Source organism: Meleagris gallopavo, chromosome 6 (genome assembly GCF_905368555.1).
Source record: "Meleagris gallopavo chromosome 6, MGAL_WU_HG_1.1, whole genome shotgun sequence".
Classification (NCBI taxonomy): Eukaryota; Metazoa; Chordata; class Aves; order Galliformes; family Phasianidae; genus Meleagris; species Meleagris gallopavo.
This window is the reverse complement of record NC_139409.1, coordinates 7,820,126-7,834,965: the sequence shown is the minus strand read 5'-3', so window position 1 is coordinate 7,834,965 and position 14,840 is coordinate 7,820,126. Positions and strand designations below refer to the sequence as shown.

At 42.4% G+C, this 14,840-nt stretch overlaps 1 long non-coding RNA gene across 2 annotated transcripts; it reads left to right on the top strand.

Annotated features, from left to right (window-relative positions):
- Positions 1-122: 122 nt before the first annotated feature.
- LOC104911334 (uncharacterized) lies at positions 123-14,405 on the top strand. 2 transcript variants are annotated; one of them, XR_004160051.2, is made up of 5 exons: positions 123-1,989; positions 2,135-2,408; positions 3,614-3,700; positions 9,010-9,170; positions 14,178-14,405. It is a non-coding gene; the product is annotated as an uncharacterized LOC104911334 (long non-coding RNA). The 2 variants fall into 2 exon arrangements; XR_014884132.1 differs by having other exon boundaries at positions 203-1,989; positions 7,719-9,170.
- Positions 14,406-14,840: the final 435 nt, after the last annotated feature.

Below are 14,840 nucleotides of genomic sequence, written 5' to 3'. Positions count from 1 at the left end.
GCCGAGCGCGGGAGTCGCGCGCCGGGCCCGGCCGCCCGCCCAGCGCTGGGGTGAGGCGGCGCGGCCAATGGCGGGCGGGCGGCTGATATGACGTGCGGGACACACCACGCTCCCGCCCCTCTCTTCCCCCCTCCCCGCCCGCCGGGTGACGGCCGCAGCGCCGAGCGGCCAATGGAGGGTGGGGCGGGGCGAGAACGCGGGGAGCGTTGCTGGACGGGCTGTGGATCCGCGCTGCACCACCCAAACCCAAACGCGGTGTCTGAGGTCACTGTCCCAGCGCTCCCTGTGTGGAGCTGTATGGCTAAGCGGCCTCCCCTCAGCCTGCTCTGCTCTGCGCCCAAGCAAACCCAGGGATATCTGCTGCTCCTCACACCCATCTCCCTCCATACCTTTCACCATCTTGGACACGCTGTGACTGTTTTATGTCTGTCCATTGCGGCATCAAAACAGCACACAGTAGAGTGCGGTGGTGACTGATGGTGATGGTGGCAGTGGTTGTGGTCCTCAGGCTTGCCTGCACCTCCACACTGGGCTGTCCCCTCAGGAGATGGCACCTGCCCCTGTGTGGTGTGTCCTGAAGGTCAAAGGATGGGTAGTCCTCCATAGAATCCTTGAATCATTAAGGTTAGATAAGACCTCTAAGATCATCAAGTCCAACCATCATGCTATTACCACCATGCCCGCTAAACCACGGCCCTCAGTGCCACACCTACACGCATCTGAAATGGCCGTGCAAGGAGATCCTGACAAAGCCAGGGCAGATCATGTGCTCAAGGCTGCGGGGTGCCCAGGTGGCTCTGAGCATCTGTTACGTTTCCACACTGAGAACTTGAACAGCTGCTGCCCCAGCCAGTGCCAAAGCCTGGGCCAGGGTGCACCCAGCCCAGCGCAGTGTCAGTGAAATGCAGCTAAGTGCAGGTCCACCCTCTGCAAGGGTCTGGCTGAGCAGAGACGGTTGTCTAGATGTGTACTTGATACCCTGTCTAGCACTAGAAAATGTCTGTGTAGCTGCAGGGTTTCTTTTTTCAGACGTCATTTCTCCAGGACGCATTGGGACTAGTGTGTTGGTACAGTAAGAATAACCGTGTTTCTTGTTTATTTAGCTGGCCTCACTGGAGCCAGCAGGGCTTCTTTTTCACACAAGGCATGCCCTGCTTGCAGTTGGAAAGAGCACAGGACCTGGTGCCTTCCTGAGCGATGACACTGAGGATTTAAGAATATCTTTGCAGTTGCTGTAGCAGTGAAGGGTGGAATGATGGTCTGCATTCAACTTGGTTGTACTTAATCAGCGTGTTCAGTGTAACAAATGTCAGTAAAACATATGGAAAGAAACAGGTCTTTTGTATATCATAAAGTGAAAAATCAACCTAGGATATAGTTATTCCTTCTAATCTCTTATCAATTCCTGGTGTGCAAAGAGTTAGGATAGCTGAGCACACTGCGTAGGGCAACTTTGGACAAGATACTTGGCTTTGTGGTGGATAAAGTGTTACTGCCACTGCTGGATGGGGCAGAAAAGCCAAATATTTTCCTGTTAATAGCAACCAACTTTGGATGAGCCCATGTCTGCCTCCTGGATTTTACTGCTGGACTGTCATATACATGTTCTCTGTACGTGGCATTGTAAATGTTCAGACTCTATTTTTGTTGTATTGCAATAGTATATTGAAGCAACTATTTTTTTTTTAAAGGGGAAGGTAAATTAAAATATCAATAAATAGAAAAAATCTTTCATTTCAAAGATGTCACTTTACTGTTCACTGCTTCTAGATTGACTATAATGTTGCTGTCATCTGTATAAACACTGCTGGTTTGGCTTTGTCATAGTGAAATGGAACACATGGATGCTCTGCCACATATGCCAACAAAGTGTGGACGTGCCCATGAATTCAGAGTTTCAGTTTGCATCTTGGAAGAATATGCCTTTTCCATCTTCCTGCCTCACCACGCATACCAGTGTCAGCGTACATAGTTCTGTTTCTTACTCTTGTAAGTTACTCACATTGCAATTGTGTTTTGCATTGCACCACTCATTTCCTTTTCTTCTTTTTTTTTTTTCCCTGAACAAATGACATTAAATGCAGTAAGTTTAAATTAACTTTTTTTTCTTTTTTTCTTTTTTTTTTTTTTTCAGGGAAGAGAACTTTATTGTCAGCATTTTATGATTTCCTCTGCAGAAACATTTGATTTGTTCCAGGAAATCACATGTAGATACAATGCTTCCCTTCACAGCAACCAGATACATGTTTTGAATTGACACAGGCAGTTTCTCCATACTCCTGGACTGCTATGCACTGCTTTCAGCAACTCTGAGGACTAGAACTCATTCCCTGTGAAATGTTCTTTCCTGATGAATCTTCAAGATTTACCAGCAGGACTGCAGATCTGACATAAAACAACCCATCTTTGTAAGAAATCTCTTTCTGGAGTTGACCTCAGGGAAACAAACACTAAATCATCCTTGCTTGTGCTACATCTCTACTTTATTTGAAAATATAACTTTCTGTATTCATTTCCCACCCCCAAGCCCTACCTATATCCTCAGTGCCTGTGCAGAGTTCAGATTCCCTTGCGTTGCATTTGCTGGTTTTCTCTCCTGAAAGAACCTGTTAACCATTTTTTTATGCTGCGTTTTCCTTTCCTTGTGCATATGTCTCCCTTCCTCCTTCCTATAGCATATTTTCTTACCTTTTTTTTTTTATAACAGAATATTGTGGTGCCCTTGTTTTTTTCCCCAGGCTTCTTTCAGTTGGCAGAGACTAACTTCTGATATGGTAACACTTGCGGCAGTTTCTCTATGACCAATGGCAGCAGTGTGAATATTCACCAACTGAGAAATTGGCCCCAGTCATGTGTTTCCTGAAATCATCTGCTTAGAGTAAAGGTTAAATGCCCCATCATATTTGTGTTGTTTTATACTCATTATGGTTTGGATTTCCTTTTAGAATCCTAAAAAGGGTTTGGCCTCAGAAAGCTTTGATTACTGCCTGAAATTTTATGCTGAACAGTTATTTCTGGAAAGAAGTGCTCATGTGTCTCTGTGAGATTAATGACAGTTATTTTTATCTCATTCCTGAGCAAAGACAGCAGAATCTGCAAGTGCTCAGCATCACTACTCGTTACATAAATAATTTCACCTGTTTTTTCCTGCCTTCTGTATTAAACTTTGACATTCTGAAATGTGACAAAATGAGTTTCACAAAGGCTGTTTCCTGGGCCTCTTAGGCAGGAAACCTCATGTGGGATGCTGGGGCATTTTGCATTCCTCCCTATTCACACTGAGTCAAAAACTGAGCTGGCTGCTGAGAGAAGGCAGTGGCAGAGAACCACAGAAATGATCAGTTTCCCTGCTGCTGAACAAGACCTAACACTGCTCTCCCTCTGCTTCACTAGAGACTTTGGAATTTTATTCACCTTTCAGGCTTTCTCCTATTGATACAAAGAAAAGGGCTTTCCCGGTCATAACCTAAACCTTAATCTCCTGTGTCTCCATAAGAGGATTTAGTGACATGCTTTGTTTGATTCCTGATGCCAACTTTATGCACAATAGTTCAAAAAATCTCTTGTCATGACTCGCAGTATATCAGACTGAATTCTTTGCTTTTGTTTTCAGTGCAGTGGTGTGAATTCTCTGGAACTTTCACTGGAGCCTCTATGTTGCATGATGCTTCCTTGGAGATCACTGTACCTCCATAGCAAGGTGGATGCAGAATTCTATAGTGTGATTTTGTGAAGTCGTGTAAGTCCGTAAGTTGTGCAGGATCTCATTAAAAGCTAAAAGGAGAAGTACAGAGAGTTATTACATGGTACAATAAGCACTATGCAAAAAGGACAGGCTCCCAACAAAACAAGCCCTAGCCAGAACACTTCAGGCGTGTAAAACAAAGGGGTTAAAACAGAGTGTGTTGGTGGTTAGTCTGTAATAATGTGAGTCATCCACAGTGAGTTAAATGTAAAAATGTTGCTGCTAGTCTATAATCTGAGGGTGACAAACGGAAGTTGGAGTCTTAGCATGGAAATTAAACCCTAACAAAGCTATTTCTTTCTGCAGTTAATATCATGCAGGCCATATGACAAATGAAGTTTTTTTTCTGTTGTTTAGTTGCAGACAATTCTCTAGCTGCTTTCCTACCAAAGCAAAACAGAAAGAACAATTATATGGAGACTGCAGTCTTCAAGTGTCTATAAATTCATGTAGCAGCTATCATATAATTAGCTAATCAGCATCCCACATACAGCTGTGGGGAGTGACTCACTCTCAATGAACCTCTGTCCTGACACAAAGACAGTGTCTTTGTCTCAGCTGCAACTTCATTCATCGCCATCATTCTGTGTAGCTCTGTAGCAGCTAGTTCAGTCAGTCCAGACTTCATATTCAAGACGGTGATTTGATCTAAACTTCATTAGGAAAAAGTACTTTTTGTTGTTGTGTTGGCAACAAATTGCTTCTTCAATGACATTAGTAGGTTTGCGAGGTTGGCCAACTTTTTATAATAATAGTCTAAGTCATGGTAATGTAAAATATAGTTGACATAAATAACATATGTGCTGCTAAAAAACTCAGCAAAGCAGAAGACACATTGTCTTTGCTATAGATTATCGTTGATGGAAACATTACTAGCCTGGAGAAGAAACTGCAAAAGTACATTTCTATATCTGATGCTTACAAATCGTCATGAAGGGGCTTCTCTGTATGTGGAAGGGCTCTCATGTACAGCCATGGCTGATCACTAGCTCAAATATTTTTTAATTCTTTAGTGATTTGGGTCTCATGCATTCCCTCATTGAATGAAATGATAATTTCCACAAAGTTTGTAATGTGAAATAAGTTCCCCTGATAGCCTTCTTCTTGTGGTACACAATTCCAGCACTTTTTAACCTTTCATAATAGAAATCTTCCCACTTTTGTCAAGTGCCTGGGGAGGATGCTTCTTGAATGTGTATGATAGCTAGTAGGGTTACCATGAATCCACCACAAAGGAGCTACTCCCCCACTACATGCTTAAATCCTTAAATTTCCTCATGGTACAGCAGGGGAGACGTGTAGTGACACTCTCTCCTGTAGTTATACAGTTGTAACAGGTAGTTACAGAGAAGGATCCTTGCAGCATTTTCATTTTCCAAACTCATCTCACTGTGTCAAACAGAATGACTGTTCCTCTCTGGGAGAACTAGCTGTAGCCTTGGTGTCTGATGAGATAGGTAAGATCTAAATCCGATGAGCTCTTTTCTGCTCTGCTTCTTCCTTGCCTGGCTGTACTGTAGCAATAACTAGAAATAGCAGAGCTGTAGCTACCAGGAATAGACTCAGTATCACACACCATGGTTACATCTCTCCATCTTTGTTTTCCTTAAGCTCTGGAACACAATGGTTGGGAGTTCTAGAGCCATTGCTATCATATGGAAAACACTTTTGTCTAGAGCTCTCTATGTAGTATGGCTCTGCCCAATTCATATTGCTTAAAAAAAAAAAAAGTACTTAGGGGCATAGCTAGTTCACTTGTAGGACTCCTTATAACTACCTGAATGTGGTCAGAGGACCATTTTGAGAGCGTGACTATGTAGAGCTAAGTTCACCTTGAAGCACAAGCGATTGTTTGATTTGTTCTCCCATCACATTGTAGACTCATATTCAGAGAACAGTCTCAGCTGTGAACAGAGCATTGGGAAAAGCTTTGCAGTATACACTACAATAAGTGTGATGAAGCACTGGCACAGGCTGCCCAGAGAGGTGGTGGATGCCCCGTCCCTGGAGACACGCAAGGTCAGAGGTGCATCAGGTGCACCTGATGGAGCTGTAGGTGTCCCTGCTCACTGCAGGGGAGTTGGACCAGATGGCCTTTAATGGTTCCATCCAACACAAATGATTCTATGGTACAGCCAGGAAAACCAGTGCAGAGCAAAGACATCAGAAAGAGGACTTGTGTACACATTACTGTATGATGTGATATGGAAATGTGGTGTCTACACTGCATCGTGATTAGTTGTCCAGACATTGCCACTTTCAGGCATAATCTCAAGATTCCCATTTCATGATGACACCAGCAGTACTCCTCAATGCAGTTCACTGTACTGAGGTGGTAGGAATTTTCGGATTGCCAAACTCAACTTTAAAGAAGCGCCGCGTGTAGGAGGCCTAAAACTTTCCCTGGGGCAATAGCTTAGAAATTGCTGAAGCCGGGATGTGCTGAAAAATGTATTTCTTTAGAGCCAAACCCTTCAGCTTTTACTCATGAAGAAACACTTTAATTGTAATAATGAGATCAGGTCACTTGCATGTAAAATCAAAGGCATAATTATGAGCTAAGTTGTTGGTTATATGCTAATATAGGTCTTGCTATTGTTCTATGGGTGATCCTTATACAACTGCTTCAAACACGCCGTAGTAAATTTTACTTTTTTTTTACAGGTATTGCTAACAGTGTCATCTTAAATCATATATTAGGTTAAGATTCTGCAAATTGCAGCTTGTTAATGGTCTGAGCTGCACGCTGTCAGCTTCACTTACTGTATTCTTCGGGCTTGCTGGATTTGAAAATCCAAGAGAGCAGACTGTGGTGCAGGAACGTGCACTGCACTCACTCAGCCTGCCCAGAGCAACCCACTCATAGAGGTGCCTCTGCTCAAGCCCAGGTTCCTGTTGCCTTTGCAGGCAGCAGAAGGAAGTAGTTCTTTGATGGATCTCCGTCTGAGCTGGCCTGGGAGGTGCCTGCTTCTCTCCTCTGTCTGCAGCAAAAGCTTTTGCTTTCTGTATCCAGAAGTAAATTCTAAAGTAGTCTAGATTGAAGCTTTGAGGTCAGAGGGCAGCTATATGTTTATACCTTGCTATAATGCAGTACAGTCAGAAGGTCCAGCAACCACCCAGGTTTCAGTCTGGTCAGGTTGGTTTGTGAGTTGCCTCACAGTGTCAGGGCTTGGAGGCATTAGTAAAGATGAGATTGATACCTTCATTGCAGAGGTTCAGAAATTGTGATTGCAAAAAGACCTCCTGACAAACAGGCATTAACCTCTGCAGCGTTACTTGTTTCTTATGTCCCACATATGGTGAGGGAGAAAAAAACAAGGAATAAAGAATGATACCTCAATCTGGGGAAACAGGAGATATAAGCACAAAATTTCTGAAGATAAAATGGTTTTATATTCCATCTTAGATGCTAAAATGGTTTTGCATCCATCCTAGAAGCTATCAGTCTTCTCATCAGCCAACCTTGGCATCTGTTGAACTGCATACGTATTTATTCTTCCCAGATTCACTAAAGGAATCTCAGTTAGAAAAATGAAGCAGGCATCTATCTCCTGCTTTTGAATTATTAGCACAAAGATTTGTTGTTACAAAGAGAACTTGCCCCTCTTTTTTACGATTAAAAATTCTGCTGGCTTTGCTGTTTTGTGGTTAGCTGGTTGCTTGTGTTTGTGTGTGGAAATCTTTGTTCTCGTGCTGTGTTGTTTCTCTGGAATGCTATGAGCAGTTGTTTTTGTTTGCTCATGCTTGGGTGGAGCTAACTATCTAATTGGGTAAATATTTGCAATGTTGTGCTTGCATGCACAAAAGACAAAGAGGGCCTGATTCCTACTGACACAAATGGCCTTTTACACTGGCCTGGCAATGTAAAGGCTTATATAAAATTGATAAATATGAGCCCATTTCTTGTGGTCACACCATGTAAAGTGGATTTAGTATAAATAATTGTCCTGCTCATATTTATTTCACATTTCAGATGGGGTATTTTTTGGATGGGAGGCCTTGTGGTTACAGCCACAAAGGAGGAAACTGTCCCATGCATTGACTTTGTGTTCAGAAGTGCACAACTTCTCCCAGCCTTAGTAGGACTTGGAGCTTGGCGCTGCTGAAAAGCAAGGCATGTATTTACCAGCCTGTCTTCCAGCATGTGAGTTTTCCACAGATGTTTCCTAGGTGAACATTAAGGCCAGATAAATGAGTCCAAATACCTGAAGCTGCTTTGAAAATTGCAAGTTGCTCGTGCTCATGAAAGGTGTATTTATATCAGTGTTTCAACCTTACAAGGTGTCCGCTGCATCTGTTATTGTAAGCAGATCTGTAAAGATCTAAGATCTACACACTTATGAAGAGATCATAATGAACACTTAGGACTGATCTACTGTTAACAGATAATTGAGTCTTTCTTTGTACAGGCATTAATAAAAATGCTTGTGACATAAGGAATAGTGAAACTGAGCTCCACAGCTGAGGTGCTGTATAAACCTGACCCTCGCTCAGCTTCTGCATAGCTGCAGCTATAAAAGCCTGGAGCTTACTGCAAACTGATTTATCCTGCCTAGTCTTGAAAGAATTGCATAGTCTCCAGGTGCCATTGCTTCATACATGCCTTATGGGAACAATACAAAATGTACTTAGTGCCTTTCTTTAGATCTAATAAAAAACTTTAATATATGAGGGTTTCATTTTATTAAAAATTCTTTTTCTTGTTTGAAATTCTTGCTCACTTATTTGCTTCAAGGTTCAGCTATTTATTCTTGTCTTTAAGAAATAAATAGGAATAATTTAGAGTTTGAACTCCACAGAGCCAAACAGTGATGCTTTTACACTGGATGATATCTTACTGGGTTCATTGTAATTATTCTGCAGAGTCCCTCAGGCTAAGTAAACTTCCCAGGCTGCTTTAAGACTTTTATCATCACAGTGTAGCCATTCCCCCTCATCCTTTACTGTAGGTCTTCAATTTTTGTCTGTCTTATAAAAAATGTGTTGAATCCGAGATTGTGCAAGCATTTATTGATGGATAGTCCTCCTTACTGGTATCCCTGCAGACTTATTCCTGTTGCCTGCCCTTACCCTGTGCCCAATCTCTGTGTATGCATTCTGTGAAGCATCATGGGGTCTTAGGGGCATGATTTAGTGGGCATGGTTGTAATGGGTTGATGGTTGGATTTCATGATCTTAGTGGTCTTTTCCCAACCTTGATGATTCTATGATTCTGTGATTCTATGACTCGAGCCAGATAAAATAGGTTGGTTTGCTGCTTTCAGGTGTATCCTTTCTCCGATCTAGTTCACTTCTCCTCCATACTGTGGCATACTTCATCTCCAGTGCTGAGTTGGTTGGGATAGGAGCTGCAGAGGCCCTCTGAAGTTCATTGTGCTGCAGAAGACTCCTCGTAGAGCTGGAGCGGTTTTGTCTTCTGTATTTGGTAAGAATGTCTCATGATGTTAACCACCAAGCCATGTCACAAATGTGGTGCTGAATAGTTTCCTATGAGCTCACATCTTTCCACCGATAGTAAACCACTAACTTTTCTAGCTTTTGGGATCTTTGTAAGCTCCTTTGTAGATACTTGTAAGCATGTGTTGAGTCTTTCCCTCAGTCAGGCATAAGTGGAGTTTATAAAAAGGCACATATGATTCTGTCTTATGATTGCTGCATTAATCCTGAATACATCTGGAACTTTACTCACTGAGTTACCTTCATGCAGTTGTAAAACCAGGTTAAGATTAATCAGAACATTTAAAGTTGTGAGTAGGGAAGCAAATACCAGACAAGGCAGCAATATTTTTTTCATTAAGAAAGGAGGCTAAAAATGATGCCAGTTCTCTTCCCCCACTTGATACTTGTTAAAGTACAAATATATATAAACCATCTTCCTCATGACTTTGAGATTAGTATTACTAATCCTGTTTCTCTGAAGTGTTTTTCTTGCTTCTTGTAAGCAAACAGACTGTAGCTATAGAACAGCAGCACCTAATCCTCATCTTCTGGCAGCTACCCTCGGAAAAGTGTTCCTCCTTCAGGTCTTGCCTTTTCCCTGGGTGCTGCAATTAATCACATTGGTGAGGTGTGTATGAGTGGCCAGTGACATTTCCCTCTGTCCTTCAAACTCTTATCCCATCATCACTGTGTTTTCTGAATATTTGTCTGTTTTTGCCAACAGATGTGGGCAAATCTTTCTAGCTCTATTTATGTTTGTTTCATTGACACTGCTGTGATTTCTCATCTGAGCCGGGTGAGCAGAATTTGCCATGTTGTTTGGTCTTGGGTTATTACCAAAGACTCATTTAGTAGCAAAGGTGCTTTCAAGATATTGTGAAAAGAGTGTGTCCCTTTCTGCTCACCTATCTGCACCTGCCAAAGCTGAGTCTTGCCTATTCACAAGATAAACTTTGTCACGAGTATCTGATATTTGATCTGGCAGCAGTCAGAAATGTTCTGACTGCCCATGACTTTCTCCATGAGCAAAAGTTAAATTTATACTTGAATTTTCTAGCACACGTTTAAAGTCCACAGCCTAATTTGCTGAGGGAGGTCATTAACTTTGTGTTGTGATTAGGAAATACTCTTTACCAATCCATTTCAATGCAAAAGAAAACAAAAAGGGTTTGTTCCAAAAGATTCATTCATGAAAAATTGAGTTGAATGAAAAAGGAAATTTCCAGTTTTTTTTTTTTTTAATGTATCTAGTACGACTGCTTCAGACTAGACTGTGCCTTTTACAGATAGCTACTAATTACACTGATCATTGAGATGTGTGATAAACACTGTAAGAGTTATTGGCATATCTGTAATGCTCCCTTCTGCATAATATATCTGCACTCTCCATAGAAATAGTCCCTACTGTTGTTTCATGTTCAAGATGAAATATGTCCATCAATATATTTCCCAGGGGAAAAGAGAGAACAAGGGCTGGGAGAAGGTTGCTCTGCAAATACACTCCTTATGAGGAACAAACTTTCAGGGGAGCTTGTCTGTAGCTCTTCCCAAGCAGTGGAGCGTGTCATTGCTTTTGCAATAAACCTTTCTTCAGGAACAGATAGAAAACAACTGAAAAACAATTAAAAACTTAATTTGATGTAATACTGTCCATAAAACAACTTTACTCAAGACTTTTTGAAAGACTGCTGTTCAGTGTGAAAAAAGACTGCCAGAAGTCCAAGGAGAACAGAGAATATTTATGACTGGAGAAATACAATTCCACTTTTACCCTGGAGGAATGGCTTGGTGAGATGTAACGCTTAACACAAGCGTGAGGAAAATAATTTGGACCTAGACTCTAGGTAATGAAGTTCAGCAAAACTGTTACTAAGGCTTCTTTACTGTCCAAATGATACCCAACAGAATGAATGGCCTGGGAGCCTATGGTGACCTAACTCACAGCTGCAGAGTTGGTCAGTCCTATCTTTGCAAAAGTTTGGATTGGTACCGAGATATGAGATATTTAATTCACATTTTTTACACAGATTTGTTTCCTTTAGCAAAAATCCTGTTTGACTTATCTCGTGTTTTTCTTTACAACATCTAGCAAAGTCAGGAGCAACACCTTATGCTACTCTGGATCTGTTTAGAACAGATCCACCGACTCAACTAGTCAAAGGAACAAAAGGCAAAATGTTGTTCTTTATTCCAATCTAATGCATGTAAAAATCACCCTTCTAGGCTCACAGTCCCATATGTGGGTGTCAACACATGACTACAGAACAAGAGAAAATGCAGCAAACCTTAATATATATGTCTGAATTAGCTATCTAGCGGTGCTGCTAGTGACTTAATCTGCTTCTAACTGCATTTTTAATTTTTTTTTTCCCAAACTGCCTTAGCCATAGCTGTTTCAGACTGATTTCCTGATAGCTTTCCTCCTTTAGTCCATTCAGTAATGCCACCTGATACTTAGACTATCGGGAAATGGGGAAGATGCAAAACTGGATGAAATCCACTTTCCTCACAGTGTGTCAAGTTATGCTGGATATACTGTTTTTCTGTAACCGTCACATAGCATCTCTTTGCTTTTTAAACCAGCAAACAATAACTCATGCCTTAAATAAGCTACTTCATTATCTTTTTGTTCTTTTTCTTAATGAACTTTGGTTATCACCGATACTCATTGAAACATTTTCCTTGTAGGTCGAAAACTGAATGGGCAGTTTGTAGTCAATTGTCTATAATTCCACTATGGAAATCAATCCTCTGTTATCTAGGCATGGGTTGCCTGGGTTGAGGATTAACCAGCCTGGGATGTAGTGACCTCTGCATACTATATGAAAACTTGACTTAGGACCAGCAGGCTGCATTGATTGAAGTAGAGGGGTGCAGGAACATCTGTCACATCCATGGCTCTGGGCAGCAGGCTGCCTTCATCACAGAGCTTTGAGCTTCCATGTATTTCTGGCTGGTGGCCCCAGCAAAATGTCCTTCTTTTTCACCATCAGCAGCAAACATGGGTTGCCTGAACAGTACTTGTATTTACTTTAAGTTGGTAGAGGATGGGGAGTTTGGGTCTTAATGCAGACTGTCAGTTCAAGTTCAAATGTTTAGATGTTTAAATCATCAACCTTTTACGATTTTTACTCATGGATTGTGTCCATATCTTGTATTGGAAATAGTGCAGCCAGCAGGAGGTGATTGACCCTCTGTACTCAACACTGGTGAGGCTGCATGTTGAGTGTTGTGTTCAGTTTTGGTCCCCTCACTCCAAGAAGACGTTGAAGCCCTGCAGTGTGTCCAGAGAAGCATATTGGAGCTGAAAGGGGACAGGAGTGTAAGTCTGAGGGGGAGATGCTGAGGGAACTGGGATGATTCAGTCTGGAGAAGAGGAGGCTCAGGGGAGACTTTATCACCCTCTTTAGCTCCCTGAAAGGAGGTTGTGGTGAGATGAGGGTCGGCCTCCACTCCCAGGTAACTGATAGGATGAGAGGGAGTGGCCTAAGTTGTGCCAAGGGAGGTTCAGGTTGGATATTAGAAAATATTTATTCTCAAAAAGAGTGCTGATGCAGTGGCACAGGCTGCCCAGGGAAGTGGTGGAATCACCGTCCCTCGTGTTCCAGAACCGTGGAGATGTGGCACTGAGGGGTATGGTCAGTGGGCATGGTTGGGATGGGCTGATGGCTGGACTAGATGATTTTAGAGGTCTTTTCCAACGTATGATTCTCTCATCTCCTCCATGTTCAGGAATATTTGTGCTAGCAGCTTTGTGAATTTCAGACTCCTCTAAATTCCTGTTTCTTTGGGAAGGCAGTGTGGTCTGCACCATTTGGGAATGCTTGCTGCCTTGCAGAACCAAATCCCAGAGGTCCAATCCTGTACACTTTATGTCTTTGGCCATTGACATCGATGTGGCAATTTGAATCCCGAGGTCACAGAATTGTTTCTCCCACTGAATTACTGCTCCTGGCTTTTAGGTTATTTCCCCATGTTCTTGCACATCCCAAAACTGTTTATTTCCCCATGTGTGCTTCTGGCAACCCATATTCCTAGATGACTTATTTTAGCAGGAGTCAGATGCTTACAACAGTGAGAGGTTCGTACTGGTTCTTGCTGGTTTGGAGAGCTGACACCACTGTAATGAGAATGCTGGCAGCAGCAACAACTCAAGCCCTGGCTGAACAGGCTTCTGTCCTGCAGGAACCACCCCCCAGCAGTGTGTCGCCACTGGGGATGAAGTCCCACAGATGTGTGTCTGTGAGCAGAACTGACCCCAAGGCTGGCCAGCAAGCACAGCCAGTGATGGGAGAGGGGAGTTGCTATGTTTAGCTTAATGATGGAGGAACAAGGATACACCTTTCACAGCTTAGCCTGGTACTGAATCACATTAAGGCATGTTTTCCTCTGTAGTTTCATCTTACTCAGCTAAAAGTTGTAAGGGTGTGACAGATCAGCAGAGATCAGGTGAGACTGCATGGAAAGGGAGGAGTTGCTCTCATTTAGGTGTTTTTTTTTCCCCCCAGACCAAATAGGCAGCACCTCTAATAGCTAGACTCACCTGTGCTTTTTTAATAATAGGTTGCTAGAGTGCTCAGCTTGTTCAGTAATTACAGCCAGCACCAAAGTCATAATGTGGAGCGTGGGGTGAGGTCTTAATGAATATCATTGCTCGCCTCCAAGCACAGCTCTGTGCAGCTTCTAAGCACATGGCTTCCTCTGGGACGTGCTGTTATCAGGTAGCACAGAGTGAGTATGTGGCAGCTGGGGTCAGTAAGTGTTCAGGTGGCTCTGTTAGATCATGGCAGCTGTGCAGGTTCAGGAAAGCAGAACTCAATCTTTATTAGTTACTTTTAACATCTGAGAGCTCAATGTGTTTCAATATTGAGGCTGATATATCCAGCAACATGCTGAGGCAGTGATTTTATCACTCACAGGGAAAAAAAGCTGTGTACTGACTTAGCAACATCCAAACCTGCAGAACCTAAGCAATTTTTTTTTTTTTTTTTAGGATCTGAAGACAGTCTTGTTCTCACTTAGCACAAAATAGACACAGATGATGAGACTGTAACATATAACACACAGAAGAATTTCTTCTAGCTCTCTTCAACAGAATCTGACCTCTGCAACCTACAACAGTACGTTGTTTCCAAAGATGGAGAAATGGATAGAGCAAATTACTGGAAGGAAACCTATTGCATGTGAAGCCATTTCTGTTCATAAAGTTGCTAAACCTCGAGTTGCCTGAAGTTTGGAAAATGTCTGGGAGGGCAAACTGAAACCTCTGTTTGGTCTGGGCTGGCTGTGTTCTGCAACCTGCGTGACGCCCACCTTCTCTGAACACCATGAGTAGTTGCATAAGATTAAAATCATAGACAGTGGGTGTTCCCAGGCTGTCCCACAGTCAATAACCAATAACCAACAATATTTAGTGAAAAAAAAAAAGGTCAGGTAAATGTTATTTGAGAATATGAACAACAGGAAGGAGAAAAAGGTGGAAATTCAGAGGGAAAAATGACAAGCAGTAGAAAATAGGTATTTTCCAAGATTTACAGTGGAGCGAGAATGTTCCCTGGGGTGGAATACTATTTGCTTTTAAAAGTAGACTGAGTAGGAGGCTGGAAAATGCTACGCTAGAAAGGATCCCACGTTTTCATCTATTGACCCACTAACC